We start from the raw sequence: 24154 nt of genomic DNA on the forward strand, positions 1-24154 counted from the left end.
CAAAAATATCGTCCTTCCCTATTTTCGCATTAAAATCTCCCAGAACGATTTTAATATCATGGGCGGGGCAGAGGTCATATTTTATTTTTAGACGCTCGTAGAAAATGTCCTTGGTTTGTTCGTCTTTGTCTTCCGTCGGGGCATGAGCATAAATAAGACTGATGTTAAAGAATGTGACTTTTATGCGGATTGTTGGCTGTACTCTCATCCACCGGAGTAAAGCTTGAGACAAGGTGTTTCAGTCTCCGACTAACCACAAATCCACAGCCAAATTCATGCCTCGTTTTATGGCAGTTATGGTATAGTTCGTCACCTTTTTGTGTTGTAGTGACGCCCTTCCCATTCTATCGCACTTCCTGTAAAGCGGTAACATCTGCCTTGTACTTCTCTAATACATCCGCCAGCGCGTATACTGCACCTTCTCATAGTTTTCCGAGGGCGGGTGACTGGTCCAGTGCCCCAACCGCATGGGTTTTGTGGGATTGCACATGTATCCCTCGTTGTGGCGAGCCGCTTGCTTCAAGATCCGACGCTCTCCCTCAGCCGCCCCTAACCTGGGAACAGACGTTGATGTTGGCCATTGGTTATTTGAAGGCGCCAATAAGAGCCAGTGCCACCTGACTCCTAACTGAGACTCTCCTCTCGAAAATCGCTGAATGCCCGCGGCCGCATATGCAGCTACCCCGCATAAAAACGGGGCTTTCCACCATCTGCAACCTGTTTACGCGCCCGGTAGTCCATCTCTTGGCAACGATGGACACCACACAAGTCGGAGCTCAAAGTTCCATCCTGTGTGGAGCTCCTAATTACCCCGTGTCGGCCGGGGATGCGTAAAGCTAGCCACATGAAATTTTTGCATACCATATCAGTTCCGATTTAGATATTGCTCCCATATAAATCAATCTCCCCATATGACTTCTTAAGCCACTGGAAGCCGCAATTTTTGCGCGATTTGGCTGAAATTTTGCATGCAGTGTTCTGTTATGACTTCCAACAACTGTGGTACGGTTCAAATCGGTCTAGAACCTGATATATCTCCCATATAAACCAATCTCCGGATTTGACTTCTTGAGCCCATGGAAGCCACAATTTGTGTCCTATTCGGCAGAAATTTTGCATTTTATCAGTACCAACAACTGTGCCAGGTACAGTCTAAATCCGTCAAGAACCTGATATAGCTCCCATATTGACTTCTTGAGGCCTTTCAAGCCGCGATTTTTATCCGATTTTTATCCGATTTGGCTGAAATTTTGCATATGGTGTTCTGTTATGACTCTCAACAACTGCGCCAAGTACGGTCCAAATCGCTCTATAACTAGGTATAGCTCCCAATCAGGGACGTAGCCGGGATTTTAGTTTTGGGGGGGGGGGCTTTTTTTTAAATTTTTAAAATTCAAAATATTTGAAAAATTGCTACGTCAATATAAATTTTCTAAATTATGAATATACTAGCATATGCCCGGTCACTTCGCTGCCCCCAATGGTACACTTAATATCAAGGTGTAACTGTATCGCAGTTTTAATAGCTTTAGCCTTATCCGTAAAGGGAGAACATTTTGAAAGTTTTAGTGCCTAAAAGTACGAATTAAAAATAAAAAAACCTCTAGTCGGCCGATAAATACTGTCAAGTTGTAACTGTATCTCAATTTTGAGATCTTCAGCTTAATCCGTAAATAAAGTACCATTTTGTAAGTATTAGTACCTAAATATACAAATTCTAAAACAATCTTCTAGTCATCCGTTCCATACTGGCAAGATGTACCTGTATCCTTAATTTCACAGATGTAGCTCAGTCTGTAAATAAAGTACCACTTTGTACACGTTATAACACCAAAATTGGCGAATATTCAGATCTGCCGTGTATCCCACATTTCAGATCAAGAAAATACTAAATAGTACGGATTACAATACTTAAGCTTATTCCACTGCTGGTACGATTTTAACATTTCATTTCATTTCATTTCATGAATTCGATCATTTTTAGTAAATTTTTTAAATTTTACCTTTCTCCGTTCACTGTATAGTATTTTTCGTATTTTATCTATAAACCCCCTTTTTCGCAACAACAATCATTTAAGCCATATTTCGAAGTTCTAGCTCTAACCGTTCGCCCTTTGCTATGCTAAGTTCACCTGTTTCGTACCTTTTTTTGGTACTTTTTGTTTCTAAATGTCCAAAAACTCTTTTGGCATCCCAACTTTGGTTGCCATAGTGTATCTAAATTCCAAAATTCAAAGCTCTAGCTCAATTAACAAACAAGGTACCAGAAAGTACCAATTGCGGCACTAAACGTACCATTTTTCCCACATTCGGTACTATTTTGGAAATTTTTTGCCACCAAATCTTATTTTTTCGAGACGCTCTTTAATTTGAGCCCAAAGTCACAATTCTAGCCCCACCCCCCCCCCCCCCCCAAAAAGTCACCATATCGCCATTAGTACCTAAACGTACGAATATCACAAAATCCCGTCTTATCGCGCGCCTACGACCCACATTCGTGCCAAATTTCTTAACTCTAACTTTAGCCTTTTGGGGTGTTCGTTGACCACTCAATCAGTCAGTCAGCCAATCAGTCAATTACTCGTCCCTTTTTATATATAGAGATAAAATTTCATCAAAATCGCAATCGAGGGTCAGGCGTAAGGGTTAAAGTTTTTTCTTTAAAAAGGGCCCCCACCCTGGCTACGTCCCTGCCTCCCATATGTGAGCAGAATCGATGGTGGTGGGTTCCCAAGATTCGGCCCGGCCGAACACATTTACTTGTTAATGGCTCAGTAAGTGTGGAAAAATCAAAATCTAATATGACTCAGATAAAGTGTCCATATATTGGTTGCCCCAAAAGTAATTGCGAATTTTTTAAAAGAAAATAAATGCATTTTTAATAGAGCTTAGAATGAACTTTAATCAAATATACTTTTTTTACACTTTTTTTCTAAAGCAAGCTAAAAGTAACAGCTGATAACTGACAGAAGAAAGAATGCAATTACAGAGTCACAAGCTGTGAAAAAATTTGTCAACGCCGACTATATGAAAAATCCGCAATTACTTTTTGGGCAACCCAATAATAGTTATCCTTTCTTCTTCTTTAATTGGCTACTATGACAGAATATTTGTTCCACTAGCCGAATGTAGAATAGCGTTCCAAGCGCCTCGATCTTCTGCGCTCATTCTGAAATCTCTGACACCAAGTTTCGAGGTGTTTCCCACACCACTTGATCTTTCCATCCATTTTCTTTAAAGCTAGTTAGTTAGTGGTGTGAGTAACATATAGTTGGCTCCACCCGGTATATAATCATTCCGCATAGTACTAATTGAAACTAGTTTCGTTGAATTGGACACAACGTTTCTATCCGGCATGAACTCTTAGAACACACGTACTCTCAAATGTTGACAACTCACAATTTCCCTATTTCTTGCCACCTTGTGAAGTCTTATTTAGCCCAGGCTTTAATATCTGCCGGAAATATTTAAGCACAGCAATTAACAATTCAATTATGGAGTTTGTGATAAGACCATGTGAATGGCTTGTAAATGGTCTGAGAGGAAATTTAAATGCAGCCTTTAACTAACAAAAAAAAAAAAAAATAATAACTAGCTGTCAAAATCATATTTAATCGCCAGCATCGAGTCTTCCAGAAACCATGGAACATACAAAACATGCCCATCGGATTAGTTTTTCAATTTTATTTTCGTGCCTAAAATGTTGCATCCAACTTGTTCGAAAGAGAAGTCTATGCCGGCCAACATAGGAAGAGTCATTGGTCTTACCAATGTTGTTTTGGGTATTTTTACAGCTAACCTTAGTTTGGTATGGCCTATCACGAAGTGCTTTTATTACCATTCCGTCATTCAGTTTAGTGCCCATAACGTTATAAAAACTGCTGCCAAAATCTCCATGGGTAATGCATCGACCATTCTCCACCACTACCAAGCACGGCGAGGCAAGGCATTAAATCATAAAACCACAATGTTTCAAGAAAATCATTTAATTTCATTATAAGACAAAAGTAACAGCACAACTCGTACACAGGGGAATAAAACCAATGCAAGCAGCAATGCGTGTTGCATAGAAATAAATGTCTAGAAAGCAATGCAGAGTCTAGTTTTATAAATGTTTTTCTAATAGCTGAAGGGGTTATGCATAATAAATTCTTGTTTAGCAGTTTATTATCCCTGTGAGCGAGATCTACTTTGAGTAGATTTATAACAATCACAAAAAGCTTATAGTCTTCACTTGAATCTTAAGATATTTTACCACAAGACAAAGGTTTTATGCACAAGGTAGACTTTTTTTAACTTTGCTTAAACGTGATGATTTCTTGAACTTATGAACTCTGACCTCTAATTGGGATTTGGTGGTAAGTAAGGAACAAGTTGCAAATGGCTTTGATTTTTAATGGGCCTTATCAATGTGAGAAATCAATAGTAAACGATTCATTAATCGTACCCTGCTGATAGCACGAAGCAAATCAAATAAAATTTAAAGATTTTCCAATTTAAAATGGAAATGTTCGTCCATACCAAAACTTTGCGAATTCAAGCTATAAAAGACAATTGTTTTGTATATTTATTGTACAGCAAATAAAGAGAGTTTAGAAAAAATTTTAAACAAATCATAGAAAGATTTGTCAACTAAGACAAATTAGTTCAATATTATTTCCTACTTATATTTAATTATATTTTTACAAATTTTAATATAATTTTCAAGTATTTTTTTCCCTGTGAATATCATTTAATAACACATTTTTTTAGTTTGTTTCTCTTTCGAGACGAGCTCAATGATCGCAGATTTTTTGCAAAGCCAGAGATTGCAAAGCCAGAGAATAACTCAGGGGCCATATTAGCTGTGGAGGTTTCAAGGGCCATACATTGGTAAGACGTACTCATATCGAATAGACCGCGAAAACGTGTCTACAATGTAAGCACGACACTAACACAAGTCTGACACCTGTCACACTAGCTGTCCTTTTCCACCGCATGTATTTTCTTTGTAGTGATAGACTTTTTCTCTATACGACTACTTAGCTTCCATGTCATACCCATGACATTTACATATGTGCATTTTTTAAAAATTATATTGATGGCTTCGAACGCCAGACAAGGCAACGGCTCTCGCTGCTGCGCCGTGTACCCATGTTCGAATACCGGCCGGCTCTGCCGATTTTTATACCCTTCACCATAGAATGGGGGCATACTAATCTACACCTCGAAATATTGATCTAGAACCCCATAAAGTATATATATTCTTGATCGTCTCGACAATCTGATTCGAACTAGCCATGTCCGTCCGTCCGTCTGTCGAAATCACGATAGCGGTCGAACGCGTAGAGTTAGCCGCTTGAAAATTTGCACAGATGCTTTAAATTCATGTAGGTCGTTGGGGTTGCAAATGGGCCATATCGGTTTAGATTTATATATAGCTCCCATATAAGCCGATCTCCCGATTTAAATTCTTGAGCCCATGGTAGCCACAATTTTTGTTCGATTCTGTTAAAATTTTGCACATAGTGTGCTGTTAAGACTTCCAACAACTGCGCAAAGTACGGTCCAAATCGGTAAACCGATCTCCCGATTTGACTTCTTGAGCCCATGGAAGCCACAATTTTTGTTCTATATGGCTAAAATTTTGCACATAGTGTTCTGTTATGACTTCCAAGAACTGTGTCAAGTACGGTTAAAAACAATCAAGAACATGATATAGCTCCAATATATACCGATCTCCTGATTTGGCTTTTTGAGCCCTTACCAGCCGCAATTTTTTTCCCGATTTGGCTGACATTTTGCATATAGTTTTCTGTTATGAATTTCAACAACTGCGCCAAGTACGGTCTAATTCGGTCTATAACTAGATATAGCTCCCATATTGCAGCAGAATCAATGTTGGCGGGTTCTCAAGATTCGGTCTGGCCGAACTTAGCACGCTTTTACTTGTTTATTTTCAAGTTTTATTTGCTTGTTATAGCGACGATAATTTATTTAATCTAGCTATATCTAGATTGACATAATTGGGCCCTATTACGGTTACGGTTTTAGACCTGATAAATCCACCCTATAACAGATATTTACACTGCGCCAAATCCTGGAAAAGACCCGAGAAGGAAAAAACAACACCTACCATCTCTTTGTTGACTATAAAAGCCGCTTTAGATAGCCCTTTACGTTCAAAGGTATTTCAAGCCATGTCTGAGTTTGGTATCCCTGCTAAATTAATAAGACTCTGCAGGATGATACTTGCTGATACGCATTCCTCAGTAAGAATAGGAAAGAATCTCTCCGAACCATTAAATACCAAACGAGGTTTTAGACAAGGAGACAGCCTATCATGGGATCTCTTTAATATCCTGTTGGAGAATATTATACGAGATACAGATGTGAATAGATATGGCACACTAATCACAAGAGAACACATGCTACTCGCCTATGCCGATGACATCGACATCAAAGGTCGGTCAACAGCCGTAGTAACGGCAACCTTTGGAAGAATCGGAAGAGAGTCAGTGAGAATGGGTCTGGCAGTGAATGGAGATAAGACGAAATGGATGGTTTCAACTCCCAAAACGCCTTGTACAACCGAGCAGATAAGGAAAATGGAGAAAGTTGGGAACCACACTTTGTGATAGTCAGTAACTTTATCTACTTCGACACCGCCGTAACCGAAACGAATGACACCAGTTTTGAGATTAAGCGAAGAATAATACTGGCAAACAGATGCTTCTTTGGACTATGTAAGCAGTTTAGAAATAAGGCCACCTCTCGACAAACGCAGATTACACCATACAAGACACTAATTCTACCCGTGTTGTTATATGGTTCTGAGGCATGGGTACTTGTGAAAGCAGAAGAGACAGTACTTGGAGTATTCGAGAGAAAGATTCTTCGTAAAATATATGGACCAGTTTGTGTTAATGTAGAATATGGGCGACGTATAAGCCACGAGCTGCATGAGCTGTATGACGACGATAGCATAGTTACACGCATCAAGATACCACGGCTGCGTTGGCTAGGTCATGTTGTCAGACTGGATGAAGAAGCATCAGCAAAGAAGTCTTTTGAAGGCAAACACGGTGGTACACGCAAATCGGAAAGACCAAAAGCCCCATGGAAAGATCAGGTGGTGGGAGACACCTCAAAACTTGGTGTCAGAGATTTTAGAATGAGCGCAGAAGATCGAGGCGCTTCTATGTTCGGCTAGTGGAACAAGTATTCTGTCATAGCGAATTAGAGTAAATAAAGTAAAGCTATTTCTTCGTACCGACGAAACCAATAAAAACAAGCAACACCAGTATGGAAAGGCTAAAGTCGGGCGGATCCGACTATAAAATATCCTACACTTTCGAGTCTAGGCGCATATATACTAGGGGTGATTTTTTAAGAGCTATAGAAAAGTTTTTCATAAAAAAACACAAAGTTCAGACAAATGTATTAAATCTTTATTTGAACCAATAGTACGGTTCATAAATTTAAAGTCTGAAGATTATTTCATGCAAATGTTGACCGTGACTGTGCCTCAAATGGTCCATCCGCTTAGTCCAATATTGGCATCCTCTTTCCAACATTTTGGCCGGTATCTCACGAATAAATGCTTCAATGTTGTCTTCCAATGCGTTAATTGGAGCGGTTTTGTCTGTTTATGTAAAATGTTCACCGATGTAAAATGTTCACCGAACTCGCCTCTCAATAAAGTGCTGTGTGGCATGTGGCACCGTCTTGTTGAAACCACATGTCATGCATTGAAGCTATTGCATTTTGGGCAAAAAAAAAAATTAGATATCATCTGACGGTAACGCTCAGCATTCACAGTTACGTTACGATTCGCTTCATCTTTGAAGAAGTACGGTCCAATGATGCCACCCGCCCATAAACCGCACCAAACTGTGTATTTAGCTGGAAGCTGGATTGCAATGCTTCTGGCTGATCTCTTACAATGCTTCTGGCTGATCTTTACTTCAATGACCTGGGGAGGCATCCGATGGGAGAAGTAGCATGGAAAATCTACACGGAGTTTCCTATGATTCAAAAAGGAATCTGGAGACCACCGTAGCGTAGAGGTTAGCATGTCCGCCTTTAACGCCGAACACCTGGTTTAAAATCCTTCCGAGCTCATAAAAAAATTTAGAGGTTATCCACTCCTAATTTTGGCGACATTTGTGAGTTACTATGCCATGAAAAAACTTCTCCCCAAAGAGGTGTTGCACTGCGGCACGCCGTTTGAACGCGGCTATAAAAAGGAGGCCCTTATCATTGAGTTTAAAACTTGAATCGGACAGCACTCATTGATATGTGAGAAGTTTGTCCCTGTCCTTAATGGGATGTTCTGTCAAGTTTCATTATACCCACCTCCGAAAGATGGGGGTATATTCATTTTGTCCCTCCGTTTGCAACATACCGAAACATCCATTTCCGGTCCTATAAAGTATATAAATTCTTCATCGTCGTAAAAAATAGCCATGTCCGTCTGTCCGCCAGTCTGTTGAAATCACGCTGCAGTCTTTAGAAATAGAGATATTGAGCTGAAACTTTGCACAGATTCTTTTTTTCATCCATAAGCAGGTTAAGTTCGAAGATGGGCTATATCGGACTATATCTTGATATAGCCCCCATATAGGCCGATCCGCCGATTTAGGGTCTTAGACCCATAAAAGCCACATTTATTATCCAATTTTGCTGAAATTTGGGACAGTGAGTTGTGTTAGGCCCTACAATATGTTTTTTCAATTTGGCCCAGATCGTTTCAGATTTGGATATAGCTACCATATAGACCGATCTCTTGAATTAAGGTTTTGGGCTCATAAAAAGTGCATTTATTGTCCGATATCGCCGAAATTTGGGACAGTGAGTTAAGTTAGGCCCCTCGACATCCTTCAGCAATATGGCACAGATCAGTTCAGATTTGGATATAGCTGCCATATAGACTGATATCTCGATATAAAGTTTTGGACCCATAAAAGACGCATTTGTTGTCCGATTTTGACGAAATGTGGGACAGTGGGTTAGGTTATGCCCCTCGATATCCTTCTGCAATATGGCACAAATCGGTTCAGATTTGGATACAGCTGCCATATACACTGATCTCTCGATTTAAGGTCTTGGACCCATAAAAGGCGAAATTATTGTCAGATTTCGCCGAAATTTGGGACAGTGAGTTGTGTTGCACCCTTCGACATTGTTCTGCAATTTGGCTCAGATCGGTTCAGATTTGGATATATCTGCCATATAGACCGATCTTTTCATTTAAAGTGTTGGCCCCATTAAATGCGCATTTACAATATAAGTACATTTTTGTTAACCGCAGTGCGTGCTTGGGTGGGCTAGTGAATATGAAAAGGTGTTTAAGTTCAACCCAATATGGTTTCAAATCATTATTGAATCCTGTTTTGGTCAATGAACCTGTTCTACCGGTTCTATAATCGAATTTTAAGTCTCTGTCAATTTTGTTTAGATAAAAAAATGCTGACCATATTTTTTTAATTTATAGCCTTGACTACGAAAATAAAACAAAAACATTCACACCTCTTGAGTGAGTGAATAACATGACTGTATTACGCACAGACGAAAGTGATTTATGTATGACTAGGAATTTTTTTGTCGCTTAGTTTGTGGTTAGCTTAGTAAATTAAATTAAGCAGTTGTTAACCCATAAACAAAAACCAGCAACTTTAAATATATTCTAATAGAGAAACACGAATTTTTAACATTTCGATGAAAGTGAATCTTTTTTTTTCCATAAACACAAGGTTTGTCGCTTAAGTCTTTCGATTTGCCTGCAGTATTAAGATCGAAGCGCTACTTTTAAATTCTGGCAATTCTTGCATATATAATAATAAAGAAAGAGGAATGCTTTGGAACCAGATTTGTGTTTGAATGTATTCTTATTATATACCCATATGCATATGTGTGCGTGTGTGTATACAAACATTTCGATATACGGTCTATATATAATTTAATAGACATTTAATAATTCGCCTGTTGCTTAGCTGCTAATTAAGGCACATTTAACAATGCCAAACATTAAACAAAATAATTTAAAACACATTTAAAAATATCGAATTTGTAGCTTAGATAATATCTGCTTACCTGCTTCTGTTTTGTAATAGAATTTGGCTGAAAATCAATATAAAAATTTCAAATTAGTCTAATAGTCACATAAAGAAAGGTCATTATAACTTAAGCGTTGAAGAGAGTTGTTTCAATGTATTGAGATAAACTTTGAAACAACAGATTGCTATGTTATATTTGTACATGACACAGTACAGCATATGATGTTAAACATCTGTAAGTTTTTATGGTTTATTGACAAAATTCACTAAACATACCTAAAGTCAGGGGGAGTTACTTGTAGCTTGTCAAACAACCTATGATACACTACATTTACGACAAATTTTGAAGCAGGTCATTGTTATAAGTTACAAACGGCGTTATAAAAAACGATGTAAGATAAACATTTTTGGAAATGCCAAAACGCCATAGTTAGCAGACACCTACCATAAAAAAAAAACAAGTAAAAAGCCATTAAGTTCAGCCGCGCCGAACTTTGGATACCCACCACCTCGGGTATATATGTAAACCCCATTTCGTCACAATCTGGTGAAAATTGGATAACTGGAGGTCCCAAATTCGGCACGGACATTGAGTGGTCTAATATATATGCCACTATTCAATATTATATTGGGTTGCCCAAAAAGTAATTGCGGATTTGTCATATAGTCGGCGTTGACAAATTTTTTCACAGCTTGTGACTCTGTAATTGCATTCTTTCTTCTGTCAGTTATCAGCTGTTACTTTTAGCTTGCTTTAGGAAAAAAAATGTAAAAAAAGTATATTTGATTAAAGTTCATTCTAAGTTTTATTAAAAATGCATTTACTTTCTTTTAAAAAATTCGCAATTACTTTTTGGGCAACCCAATAGAACAAAATATTGGTCTTTTTGGCAGATATATCCAATTATAAACCGATCTGAACCATATTAAGGTCGGATGTTGGGAGGTCTTAACCTACTCACTGTTGCAAATTTCAGCGAAATCGGGTAATAACAAAGCTTTTATCGTGTTCAGACCCTTTATCAGGAGATCGGTCAATATGGTGGCTATATCAATATATAGTCCAATCTGTACCATATTTAGATAGAATATTGGGAGGCTTGAAACTGCACACTATTCCAAATTTAAAATAAATCGGATAAAAAATAAAGCTTTTATGGCCTTCAGACCCCTTATCGGGAGATCGGTCTATATGGCAGCTATATTTAAATATAGTCCGTTCTGAACCACATTTGGGTTGGATGTCGGAAGGCTTAAAATAACCCACTGTTGCAAATTTCAGCGAAATCGGGTAATAAATAAAGCTTTTATGGACTTCAGACCCTTTATCGGGAGATCGGTCTATATGGTAGCTATATCAAAATATAGACCGATCTGAACCATATTTAGGTCAGATGTCGAAAGGCTCAAGAATACCCACTGTTTTAAATGTCAGCGAAATCGGGAAATAAATAAATCTTTAATGGCCTTAAGACCCTTTATCGGAAGATCGGTCTATATGGCAGCTATATCTAAATATGGACCGACCTAATCCATATTTAGGTCAGATGTCGAGAGGCTTAAAATAACGCACTGTTGCAAATTTTAGCGAAATCGGGTAGTAACTAAAGCTTTTATGGCCTTCAGACCCCTTATCGGTTGATCGGTCTATATGACAGCTATATCTAAATATGCACCGATCTAACCCATACTTATGTCAGATATTGGGAGGCTTGAAATAACCCACTGTTTTAAATGTCAGCGAAATCGGGAAATAAATAAATCTTTAATGGCCTTAAGACCCTTTATCGAAAGATCGGTCTATATGGCAGCTATATCTAAATATGGACCGACCTAATCCATATTTAGGTCAGATGTCGAGAGGCTTAAAATAACGCACTGTTGCAATTTTTAGCGAAATCGGGTAGTAACTAAAGCTTTTATGGCCTTCAGACCCCTTATCGGTTGATCGGTCTATATGGTAGCTATATCAAAATATGGACCGATCTGAACCATGTTTGGGTCAGTTATCGGGAAGCCTTGAACTACTCACTGTTTCAAATTTCAGCAAAATGGGATGAAAAGTAAAGCATTTATGGGCATTAGACCCTTTATCGGAAAATCGGTCTATATAGCAGCTATATCCAAACATGGTCCGATTTGGTCCGTTCAAGAACTTAACCAGCGTGCATCAAAAAGACGTATCTGTGCCACATTTCAGCTCAATATCTCAATTGTTGAAGGCTCTAGAGCGATTACAACAGACGGACGGACAGACACACGGACATCGTTAAATCGTCTTAGAATTTTACCACGATCCGAAATATATATACTTTGTAGGGTCGGAAATTGAAGTTTCGATGTGTTGCAAACGGAATGACTAAATGAATATACCCCCAATCCTACGGTGGTGGATATAATTACATAAATTTGTTTTTTTATACCCTCCACCATAGGATGGGGGGTATACTTATTTCGTCATTCTGTTTGTAACTATTCGAAATAATCGTCTGAGACCCCATAAAGTATATATATTATTGATCGTCGCGAAATTTTCTAGCGATCTAGCCATGTCCGTCCGTCCGTCTGTCTGTCGAAAGCACGCTAACTTCCGAAGGAGTAAAGCTAGCCACTTGAAATTTTGCACAAATACTGCTTATTGGTGTAGGTCGGTTGGTATTGTAAATGGGCCATATCGGTCCATGTTTTGATATAGCTGCCATATAAACCGATATTGTGTCTTGACTTCTTGAGTCTCTAGAGTGCGCAATTCTTATCCGACTGGGATGAAATTTTGCACGACGAGTTTTGTTATGATATCCAACAACTGTGCCAAGTATGGTTCAAATCGGTCCATAACCTGATATAGCTGCCATATAAACCGATCTTGGGTCTTGACTTCTTGAGCATCTAGAGGGCACAATTCCTTTCCGATTTGGCTGAAATTTTGCAAGCCGTATTTTATTCTTACTTTCAACAACTATGTCAAATAAGGTTCAAATCGCTTCATAACCTGTTATAGCTGCCATATAAACCGATCTGGGATCTTGACTTCTTGAGCCTGTAGAGGCCGCAATTATTATTGGATTTGCCTGAAATTTTGTACGATTCTCTCATGACCATCAACATACGTATTTATTATGGTCAGAATCGGTCTATAGCCCGATACAGCTCCCATATAAATCGATCTCTCTCTATTTTACTTCTTGAGCCCCCAAAAGGGCGCAATTCTTATTCGAATTGGCTGACATTTTACACAGGTCTCCAACATATAATTTAATTGTGGTCCAATCCGGACCATATCTTGATATCGCTCTAATAGCAGAGCAAATCTTTTCTTATATCCTTTTTTGCCTAAGAAGAGATGCCGGGAAAAGAACTCGACAAATGCGATCCACGGTGGAGGGTATATAAAATTCGGCCCGGCCGAACTTAGCACGCTTTTACCTGTTTTTGTTTTTCAATGTAAATGACAATTTCGATATGCATACATAAATCAAAACCTAAAGTATGTCATTAACGCATATTGTAGACACCTTTCTCCTGGCAAAAGATATTTATGAGGCTTACATGTTCGTCTAACATAAACTTCACATCACCATTACTTGGGCACGGGGTTGTATTACTATGTTCTTATCTATTGTCCCAATAGCTAAGTTGGTAGTGGTAGTGCAGTGGTGGTGTAATACGACTGGCCTAGACCTGAATGTTTATTCGAAGAAGACTAAAATCTGCATGTTTAAGAAGAAGACGAAGGTGAGGATCCACATTTCCTCATCAGACAAAGGTGAGGGTCCACATTTCCTCAACGGAAAGATTCTGACATCCCTTAAGGTCAAATACTTGGTAGTGACCTTGGATAGACAACTGAACTGGAAGTGTCATATCTAGGAGCCTATTAAAATGGTTTACATTTATTGGGCACTATTTATACGGCGCCCATTAATGTTTCGATGTTAGATCTACTTCATTCTCTTGGATTTGGTGGTGGATTGGAGAAGCCAAACTCTTTGTCACTCCCGAAAATCACATTGGAGCTATATGCGACCCTGAAATACTTGGCCATTAAACAAATACAGATTTGAGCCCCTTTTTGCCATAATCCACAAATATGTCCAGTTTTGAGGGGTGCGCAGGGTGGGGCGGCCACCCACGTACTTACAAACAAACAACAAATTTCGCCCACGAACATTCCACTAAGGAAAAGGTGCAAACTTCTCACATATCAATGAGTGCAGCGGGTTCAAGTTTTAAGCTCAATGATAAGGGGCTACCTTTTTATAGCCGAGTCTTAACGGCGTGCCACAGTGCGACACCTCTTTGGAGAGAAGTTTTACATGGCATAGTATCTCACAAATGTTGCCAGCATTAGCCCGTACTTAGCCCTGAAAAAATATCAGCATCGTGCTCTACTCTCAAATTTCTTTAATTTGAGCCCCAATTGCCATTGGTTTGGGGGGAGTTTATGGCTTGGCACGATCCCCAAACATTTGGCCTCAAACTTGGATATCAAATTCGTTTTCTACTATCAAATACCTATTATTTATCGCCATAGAGGCGGATTCTGAAGTAATATCAGCATCGTGCTAGAGCACGATTTTGTTTGAGCCCCATAATGTCAAGCATTTTGATGGAGGCTATCAAGATATTCTGGGCTAGGCGGACTTCATCAGATTCACACTAATTAATTTTTTGTATTGATTATCTACATCCAAAATCATATTTCAAAGCGACCACTTGGGATACCACATTCTTAAAAATCCGCAGGTCCTCCTGTGTCCATCTCAATGTGAGGGTAAAAAGTGTACTCTACTACCAAAAACCTTTTATTTCTGTCCCATTCTATTCTGATCGGCCTTCATATATTATTTCACATCATTCATATATTATTTTTAATTCCTTTCTTTTTTGGTTAGGGTAGAGGAGGGGGATTGCCCTCTGACACGTCCTTTCATTTGAGTACAATATGTTCTCGGTCTTCCTACATGACAGTTTGCCGTTGCATTTATTCGGAGGAGATGGTCGCTTCCCCCGACGCTAAGAACCAAACGACAATTTATTTGAGTCTTTTATTGTCGCGATCTACTGTCCTGCGGAACGGTAGGACATGGCCCAGATACTTGAATCCTTATACCAACATTAGATTCGAAATATACTGTCATATACCTTTCTTTTAATTTACATATTATCCCGATTGAACTATTGAAGGGTATTTAGTGGGTGGGCCGGTCCCACACTCTGTCCTATTTGTGCAGCCCAGATTCGTAGTCAAGTCTCAAAGACTTGTCATTCGATACCCATTTTGTGACGTTGGACATTTATGTCCGTTTTGGGGCTTTTTTGGATTGGGGAGGCCCCCTAGACATCTTGGACAAAATTCGTATAACAAATGTGTACTCAGCTTCCAAGTATCTTTCGTTTGATACCCATACTGTCCCAATCGGTAAATTTGTCCTGCGGGGAGGTTTTGGGCGGTGGGGTGGGCCCTCAGACAAAAAAATAATTTTTTGTCTCAGATTGGTATTCTACTTATGAATACCTTTAATTTGATACCCATATTGCCCAAAGCGGTGAAAAAGTCCTGTTGTGGGGTTTTTTGGGGGCTGGGGAACCCCCCCCCCAAACACTTAGGGTAAAATTTTTACACCTAATTCGTACTCTACTCTTTAGTACCTATCGTTTGATACCCATATTGTCCCAATCGGTAAACATGTCCGTTCGGGGGGATTTTGGGATGGGGCGTCCCCCCGGTTATTTGACCCCAAAATTTTATACCAATTTCGTGGTTTTGGGATACCATAAGGTGGCATACAAAATTTCGCTTAAATCGGTGCACCCATCTTCGAGATCTAGCGTTTTTAGGGTAAGGGGGAGGGTCCGCCCCCCCTTCGGATATCAAAAAATTTAGTACCCTATTTTCAGCGGGGACTCAAACTCTTCCATCTGTGAAAATTTCATGAAATTTTTGAGTTTATACGGAACAGACAAACTAACTTACAAACAAACAAATAAACAAACAAAGCGCAACAATTTAATTTTTGTATAATAGATTCCGGATTTGATTTCTTGAACCCCTGCAATCCACAATTTTTATCCGATTTCTGAAATTTCGCACATAGTGTTCCGTTATGACTTCCAACAACTTTACAAAATACGGTCCGAATGGATCAAGAACCGATTGGACCGTACTTAGTACGGGAGATGTAAACCGATCGTCCGATTTGACTTCTTGAGCCCTTACAAGCCGCAATTTTTATCCGATTTGGCTGAAATTTCGCACATAATGTTCCATTATGACTTCCAACAACTGTACAAAGTATGGTCCAAATCGATCAAGCACTTGATATAGCTCCCATGTTAACCGATCTCCTGATTTGACTTCTTTAGCACTTACAAGACTCAGTTTTTGCCCGATTTGGCTGAAATTTTGCATGTGTTTCTTCCAACAAAAGTGCGGTCCAAATCAGTCTATAACCTGATATAGCTCTCATATAAACCTGTCTCTCGATCACCCTTGTTCGATTCCTAGAAGCTTTAATTTTTGCTGGTTTGTCAGAAGTTTGGTATGTAAAATAAAATTATGTCCTTCAACTATATTTATTTTGTACAAATTTTTAGCTGAATCCATGGTGGTGGGTTCTAAGTCCCGGTCCGGAACTTAGCACGCTTTTACTTGTTTTCCTTTATCCTTTGTTTGCGGGTATATAAGATTCGGCGAAGCCGAACTTAGCACGCTTTTACTTGTTTCGGATGTTTTCGACAGGATTCGAGTCCAGATATTCACCATCATAGGCGAACATGCTATTCTCTGCGCTATGGTGGCCTTGGTGATCTGGGATCCTAGCAAATATTTATATTCTTAATCGTCTCGACATTCTGAGTCGATCTACTCATGTCCGTCTGTGGGATAGCGATAGCGGTCGATTAGGTGAACTATCCACTTTAAATATTCCACACATATATACTTCCTATTTAGGTTCATCGTTGGGGATTGCAACTGGGCAACATTAGTTCAGATTTGCATATAGCCTCCTTATTAACCGATCCATGGATATGACTTCTATAGTCCATAGAGTGTGCAATTTTAATTCGATTTGGCTGAAATGTCGCACAATGACTTGTACTTTGATCTTCACCAATAGAGATAAGTATGGTCGGTTCGTAACGTGATATACAATACCTCTAATAGGAAACGATCTCCCATATGTACTTCTTGAACCCCAAGAATGCCCCATTCTTGCCTGATTTGTTTAAACTTTTGGACATTGACTTCAACAATGACCTCAAACATTCGGGCCAAGTATAGTCAACATCGGTTCATAACCTATAACCTATTTCTCGATTTGACTTTTGAGTTATTACTACAGCAAGTCTTACCTTTTTATTGCCTATCTATCTTCATGCAAAAATCTTGACAAGTGCGATCCCTGCTGGAGGGTATATAAGATTCGACCCCGCCGAACTTAGCACGTTTTCACTTGCCATTTTTCTTCTATAACATAGTCTTATAACTAGTTTAGAAACCACCTCTTTCTGGAGATTCCCATATTATTGTCAACTTGTCTTTACCGCAATTTCTAGTTCTTTAATAGAATCTACTTTTTTCAAGGCAAGTAGCATCATTCGATTTAAACTTAATCAAAGTCTTTAATGCTTTCTTTGCTTTAGCAAAATCATTGGTTATTCAACATAACTGGATTCAATCCAAATAAATCGCATAATTCAAACAAAACAATAAAAAATTTATTTCTAAGCTACTTAAGTGACATTTAAAGTAAATATTTCAAAGTTTCACATACGTTACATAAAAATATTATAAAAATTAGAAGTAATGTCATAGAACCCAGAATGTTTGCCAAAAGCCTCGCTCGATGAACCAGTGTTACTTTAAGATGTTTCGTAGTATTGCAAATTTTGCCCATAAACATTCCGCTAAGGAACAAGGGCAAACTTTTCAAATATCAATGAGTGCAGTCCTATTCAAGGCTTGAACCCAATGATAAGCGGCCTCCTTTTTATAACCGAGTCCGACCGATGTTCCGCAGTACGATACCTCTTTGGAGAGAAGTTCTTACATAGCATTGTACCTCAAAATGTTGCCAGCATTAGGAGGAGAAAACCACCGCTGAAAATTTGTATACCCTCCACCATAGGATGGGGGTATACTAATTTCGTCATTCTGTTTGTAACACCTCGAAATATGCGTCTAAGACCCCATAACGTATACATATTCTTGATCGTCATGTCATTTTAAGTCGATCTAGCCATGTCCGTCCGTCTATCCGTCCGTCTATCCGTCCGTCTGTCTGTCCGTCCGTCCGTCCATCTGTCTGTCGAAAGCATGCTAACTTTCGAAGGAGTACAGCTAGCCGCTTGAAATTTTGCACAAATACTTTTTATTAGTGTAGGTCGGTTGGTATTGTAAATGGGCCAAATCGGTCCATGGTTTGATATAGCTGCCATATAAACCGATCTTGGGTCTTGACTTCTTGAGCCTCTAGAGGGCGCAATTCTCGTCCGATTTTATTGAAATTTTCCATGTAGTGTTTTATTATCACTTCCAACAACTACGCTAAGTATGGTTGACGTCGGTCCATGTTTTGATATAGCTGGCATATAAACCGATCTTGGGTCTTGACTTCTTGAGCCTCTTGAGGGCGCAATTCTCGTCCGTTTTTTTTTTTTTGAAATTTTGCACGTAGTGTTTCGGTATCACTTCCAACAACTACGCTAAGTATAGTTTACGTCGGTCCATGTTTTGATATAGCTGCCATATAAACCGATCTTGGGTCTTGACTTCTTGAGCCTCTAGAGGGCGCAATTCTCATCCGATTTGACTGAAATTTTGCACGTAGTCTTTTGGTGTCACTTCCAACAACTGTGTTAAGTATGATACAAATTGGTTCATAATATAGTATAGCTGTTATATAAACCGATCTTGGATCTTGACTTCTTGAGCCCATAGAGCGCGAATTCCCATTCGATTTAGCTGAAATTTTGCATAACGTGTTTCGTTATGATGAAACACCTACCCATACTCCGCAACGACGGTGCTGAGTATGGTTGAAATCGGTCCATAACCTGATAGAGCTTCCCTATAAATTGATCTAGGGTCTTGACATTCTGAGCCACTAGGGGGCGCAATTTTTATCCGATTTAGCTGACATTTTGCATGACGTGTTTCATTATGACTTCCAACGACGGTGCTAAGTATGGTTTGAATTAGTCCATAACCTGACGTAGCTGCAATCTAAACCGATCTTGAATCTTGACTTCTTGAGCCACTGGAGGGCGTTATTCTTATCCGATTTGTCTGAAATTTTGCATGACGTATATTGTTATGACTTCCATTGACGATGGTACCTATGGTTGAAATCGGTCCATAATTTGATATAGTTGCCATATAAACCAATCTTGAATTCTTAAGCCACTGGAGGGCATAATTCTTATCCGATTTAGCTGAAATTTTATTTCATTAGGACTTCCAACGACGGTGCTAAGTATGGTTCAAATGGGTCCTTAACCTGACATAGGTGCCATATAAACCGATCTTGGGTCTTGACTTCTTCAGCCTCTAGAGGGCGCAATTCTTATCCGATTTGTCTGCCATGTCTTGTTTTGACTTCCAACGACGGTGCTAAATATGGTTGAAATCGGTGCATAACCTGATAGAGCTGCCCTGTGAACTGATCTGGGGTCTTGACTTTCTGAGCCGCTAGAGGGCGCAATTCTTATCCAAGTTGGCTGAAATTTTGCAAAACGTGTTTTGTTATGACTTCCAACAACTGTGCCAAATATGGTTCAAATTGGTATTTAACCTGACATAGTTGCCATATAAACCAATCTGTGATCTTGACTTCTTCAGCCTCTAGAGGGCTAAATTTTTTTCGGATTTGGCTAAAATTTTGTACAACGGCTTCTCCCATGACCTTCAACATACATGTCAAATATAGGCTAAATCGGTAACATCTCCCCTATAAACCAATCTCCCCTATTTTACTCCTTGAGCCCCTACAGGGAGCAAATTCCTATTTGATTTGACGGAAATTTTACACAATTACTTTTTTCATGGTCTCTAACATTCAATTCAATTATGGTCCGAATCGGACCATAACTTCATATAACTCCAATATCAATGCAATTCTTTTATCCTTTGTTTGCCTAAAAAGGGATACCGGGAAAAGACTCAACAAATGTGATCCATGGTGGAGGGTATATAAGATTCGACCTGGCCTAACTTAGCACGCTTTTACTTGTTGTTAACAATTTCCTATTCGTGCGGACATTATGCAAGGCGTACTCATTCCATTCTATAGTTCATACTGAAATGATTTGCAGAATTGTTAGCCTTTATTTGCCACCATTCGTGTCTACATGAATTTGGCAAGAGTGAGCAACAACGAATGTTAACACGATCAAATTAAAATCATAGTAGTGTAAATAATAATAAATTCATTGAGTATAAACGTTGATAATATAATTCAATGAAGAGGTTGATCAATTTCAATTTCAACTCAAAATAAATATATCTAAACAGAAGCCATTCATAGAAATTATGAAGTTTGAAAAAAAAAAACTTTCAGTATGCTACAGTTTGTCAGAACAAACTGTGCTTATGAAAAATGTTAAGGGGTATATCTATCATTTTCCGATTCCAGCAACATTAAGTAAAAATAAAAACCTGTGGTGGCTCAAGACGTTAAGTTGCAAAATGCAAAGTTTGCCCATGAACATTCCACTAAGGATCAGGGGCAAACTTCTCACATATCAATGAGTCCAGTCCGATTCAAGTTTTAGATCAATGATAATGGGCCTCCTTTTTAAGGCCGTGCCGGCATGCCGTAGGGTGACACCCCTGAAAATTTTTTCTGATGATTTCGCCAGGATTCGAACCTAGCCGTTAGCGTCATAGGCGGACATGCTAACCTCCGCGCTACGGTGGCCGGTTAAATTGGTGGGATGATTTTTATGAGAGATGGGTAGGTTAGGTTAGGTTGGAAAGAGGGTGCGGATATTAATCCGCCCCATGCCACTATGGACATACACCTAAGCCAGTAATCGGCTTGTTGTACGCTCTAAATACCGAAAAAGTAACTTCGAAAAAGAAAAAAGGAACTCCGTCCTATTTACAAAATCCTTTATTGTTTTCCAAGCCAAGCCCCAAAGTTGTTTCATGTCTGCTATTGTGACCCCACCTAAGTGCCGGTATCTGTTAGCTGCGAAAGCCGGACAATGACATAGGAAATGCTCCAACGTCAATCCAAGATTGTGCCGTTGTCAGCAGCAGCTCGCACTCGACCTCAAGAGTCGTCACAGGTATCCGATCGGAAACCTCTTCCATTCCTTCTAGGTTTCCTATCGTCTCCTCGATTGAACCGCGATAGTATAAGTTAATTTTCTTGTCCAAGATCACTCCTAAGTATTTGAACTTGTCAGATATCGAGATCGTCCTATTTATGAAGCTTGATGCGTCAAATTGGCCCACCTTCATCTTCCTTGTGAACGGGCATACTCCAGTCTTCTCTAGGTTAACATTGAGACCCCTATGTGTAGCCCAGTTGTGTGCCATCCGCAAGACCCTTCGGCCCTTCTGCATAGCTGGTTCGGATTCGTTCCACTTTGAAGTATTATAAAATCGTCTGCATAGCTCGATCTGCATCACTCTGATTCCAATCTGCGGCCCATTGCGGTAGCCCAGAAAAAAGGGAAGAGAAAGAAGAAAGGTTATACACGAATGAAACAAAGACAGGAGGAACGGTGAAGCGAGCGGGGGGGTGTGAAGAAACGCTCATCCCCACGCAAGCACGGATGTACCTACGCCGGAGCTTATGGCACACCCCGTCGGAACCATCCTGTTCCTTCAACAAATCTCAGGAGACCTACCAGAGATACGTTTGCAAGTTCACCCAGATCAGAAACGGCTCACCAGAAAGCAGAGACTATGTCCCTGCAGACCCGGACATGAACACAGCTCGTGCTTAATAGTCTCCTCTTGATCCTCATCGAGGCAACTTCTATAGAAGTCATTGTGGTATTCCCATGCGCGGCGCCATGCGGTCTATGGCACAGTGTCCGGTTATGACCCCTGTCAAGGAACTCACCGATCTCTTATCGAACGCCATCAACTCTTACCGTCTTCCTTCGGTCGATGACCAGCCATAGCGCCTTTGCAGTCCGGCAACAATCCAACGAGTCCCACCTTGCCACCGGCGCCGCTCTGACCATTCCTTCTACTGTGTTCAGTAGCGCGAAAAATGGTACGTAGGCAAGGGCGATGACTGGTCTGCCCGGCCCAGTCAAACTCTTCCTGGCGCACTCTTCCGTAAATTCTGAGTTTCGAGGACGTTAAATTCCTTACCAGAATTTCTCTTGCGGCCACTGCAATGTCACAGACCTCTGCCTGAAAGATCATACACGCGTCCGGCAGTCTCAGAGACATACTGATATTGAGTGCATTAGAGTAGACCCCTAATCCAGTTCCTGACTCCATCTCGGACCCATCGGTGTAGAACGAGGTCTCATCCTCCTCAAGTACAACATTCGCCTTCCATCCCTCTCAGGATATCGAATTGCTAATGCCATCGCTCCAGTCGGCACTGGTGCCAGGTAATCGGAGATCCTTCTTAGTCTACCCTCCGCATCCATGTCACACAAAATCAAACTGCGGCCGGAGCCATCCTGGCCGGAGCTCAGGATGATGAGCTCCCTCAGCCTAAGCGCGACCCTGGCGTCGCAGTTCCGAATATATGCCTCAATGGGCTGCATATCCAGCATCGCCCCCAGGCTTTACTGCGGTGCGGATCTCAGTGCCCCCGTGACCCCGGCCCAATCTCTGGGCCTTCTCGAACTCTCTCGCACGCGTGCTCTTCCCTAAGGCATACCACCATACCAGTGCTACATTTGCCAGTACTGGTCCCATGATGGCCGTATACCTACCGAACATCCTCCTGTAGAAATAAAAAGCGCACAGTGCCTTACGGCTTCTTTCCTCGGTGTTTCTCTTCCAGGACAATTTCGAACCGAGGACTATGCCTAGGTACTTCGCCTCCCTCGACAGCCGCAGGGTGACTCCGTCCAGTGACGGGATTGGTACTCCACCCATTTTTAGTAGCCCATCACGAGAACGTCCTCAGTGACACTTCGATGATCTCACTGATCGTAGACACAAACCTGCTTCGGACGTCGTCCGCATAAGCAAAATCTTCGTGCCGTTCCCACCGAGATCCATCAGGATTTCATTAGTCACGAGGCTCCATAGAATCGGCGAGAACACTCCTCCTTGGGGCATTCCTCACATCACGCGCCTTCTGACCACACTATCTCCCGGATTCGCATTAAACTCCTTTTCATGTATGGGAGGCCACCGTGGCGCAGAGGTTAGCATGTCCGCCTACGACGCCGAAAGCATGGGTTCGAATCCTGGCGAGACCATCAGAAAAATTTTCAGCGGTAGTTTTCCCCTCCTAGTGCATTTGTGAGGCACTATGCCTTGTTATACTTCTCTCTAAAGAGGTGTCGTACTGCGGCACGCCGTTCGGACTTGGCTATTAAAAAGGAGGCCCCTTATCATTGAGCTTAAAACTTGAATCGGACTGCACTCAATGATATGTGAGAAGTTTTCCCCTGTTCCTTAGTGGAATGTTCATGGGCAAAATTAGCAATTTTACTTTACTTCACTTTCTCCCTTTTATTTATCTCATGGGACACACAACTTATCCACATGTTCCTTAGCATATGGTTTATCCAGTCACTAAGGACCAGGTCCTCCCTGTACAGGTCTAAGGATTAGATCAGTGTGTCGGTGCCGCACATTGTTAAAAGCCCCCTCGATGTCAATGCATAGCGTCAGGGTATACGTTTTGTCATCGAATGATTCTTCTATTTATGCACAACCTCATGCAGGGCAGTTGCCACCGACTGTCCCTTGATATAGGCATGCTGTTTGTATGTGGATGTTCTACTTTTTATCATGGTGTCCACAATACGTTCCAGGCTTTTAGGTCTGTAGACTTTTGGTGTCGCATAACATGGCAAATGTAAACCGACATGGCCTATTTGCATCTTAAGACGTCGTTAACTGATAATCCGTGTCAACACGATGTCTTGATGTGGATGCAGTACTTCTATGGGATTCCAAA

At 40.4% G+C, this 24154-nt stretch overlaps 1 protein-coding gene across 1 annotated transcript in view; it reads right to left on the reverse strand.

Moving 5' to 3' along the window:
• The window catches only part of LOC106081656 (uncharacterized), a 104133-nt gene that overhangs the window by 62678 nt on the left and 17301 nt on the right, over positions 1-24154 (reverse strand). The window contains exon 2 of the mRNA XM_059364841.1: positions 10075-10101. The gene's annotated coding sequence lies outside the window, so the exon portion shown is untranslated. The remainder of the gene's footprint in view (positions 1-10074; positions 10102-24154) is intronic.

Source organism: Stomoxys calcitrans, chromosome 3, assembly GCF_963082655.1.
Source record: "Stomoxys calcitrans chromosome 3, idStoCalc2.1, whole genome shotgun sequence".
Lineage (NCBI taxonomy): Eukaryota > Metazoa > Arthropoda > Insecta > Diptera > Muscidae > Stomoxys > Stomoxys calcitrans.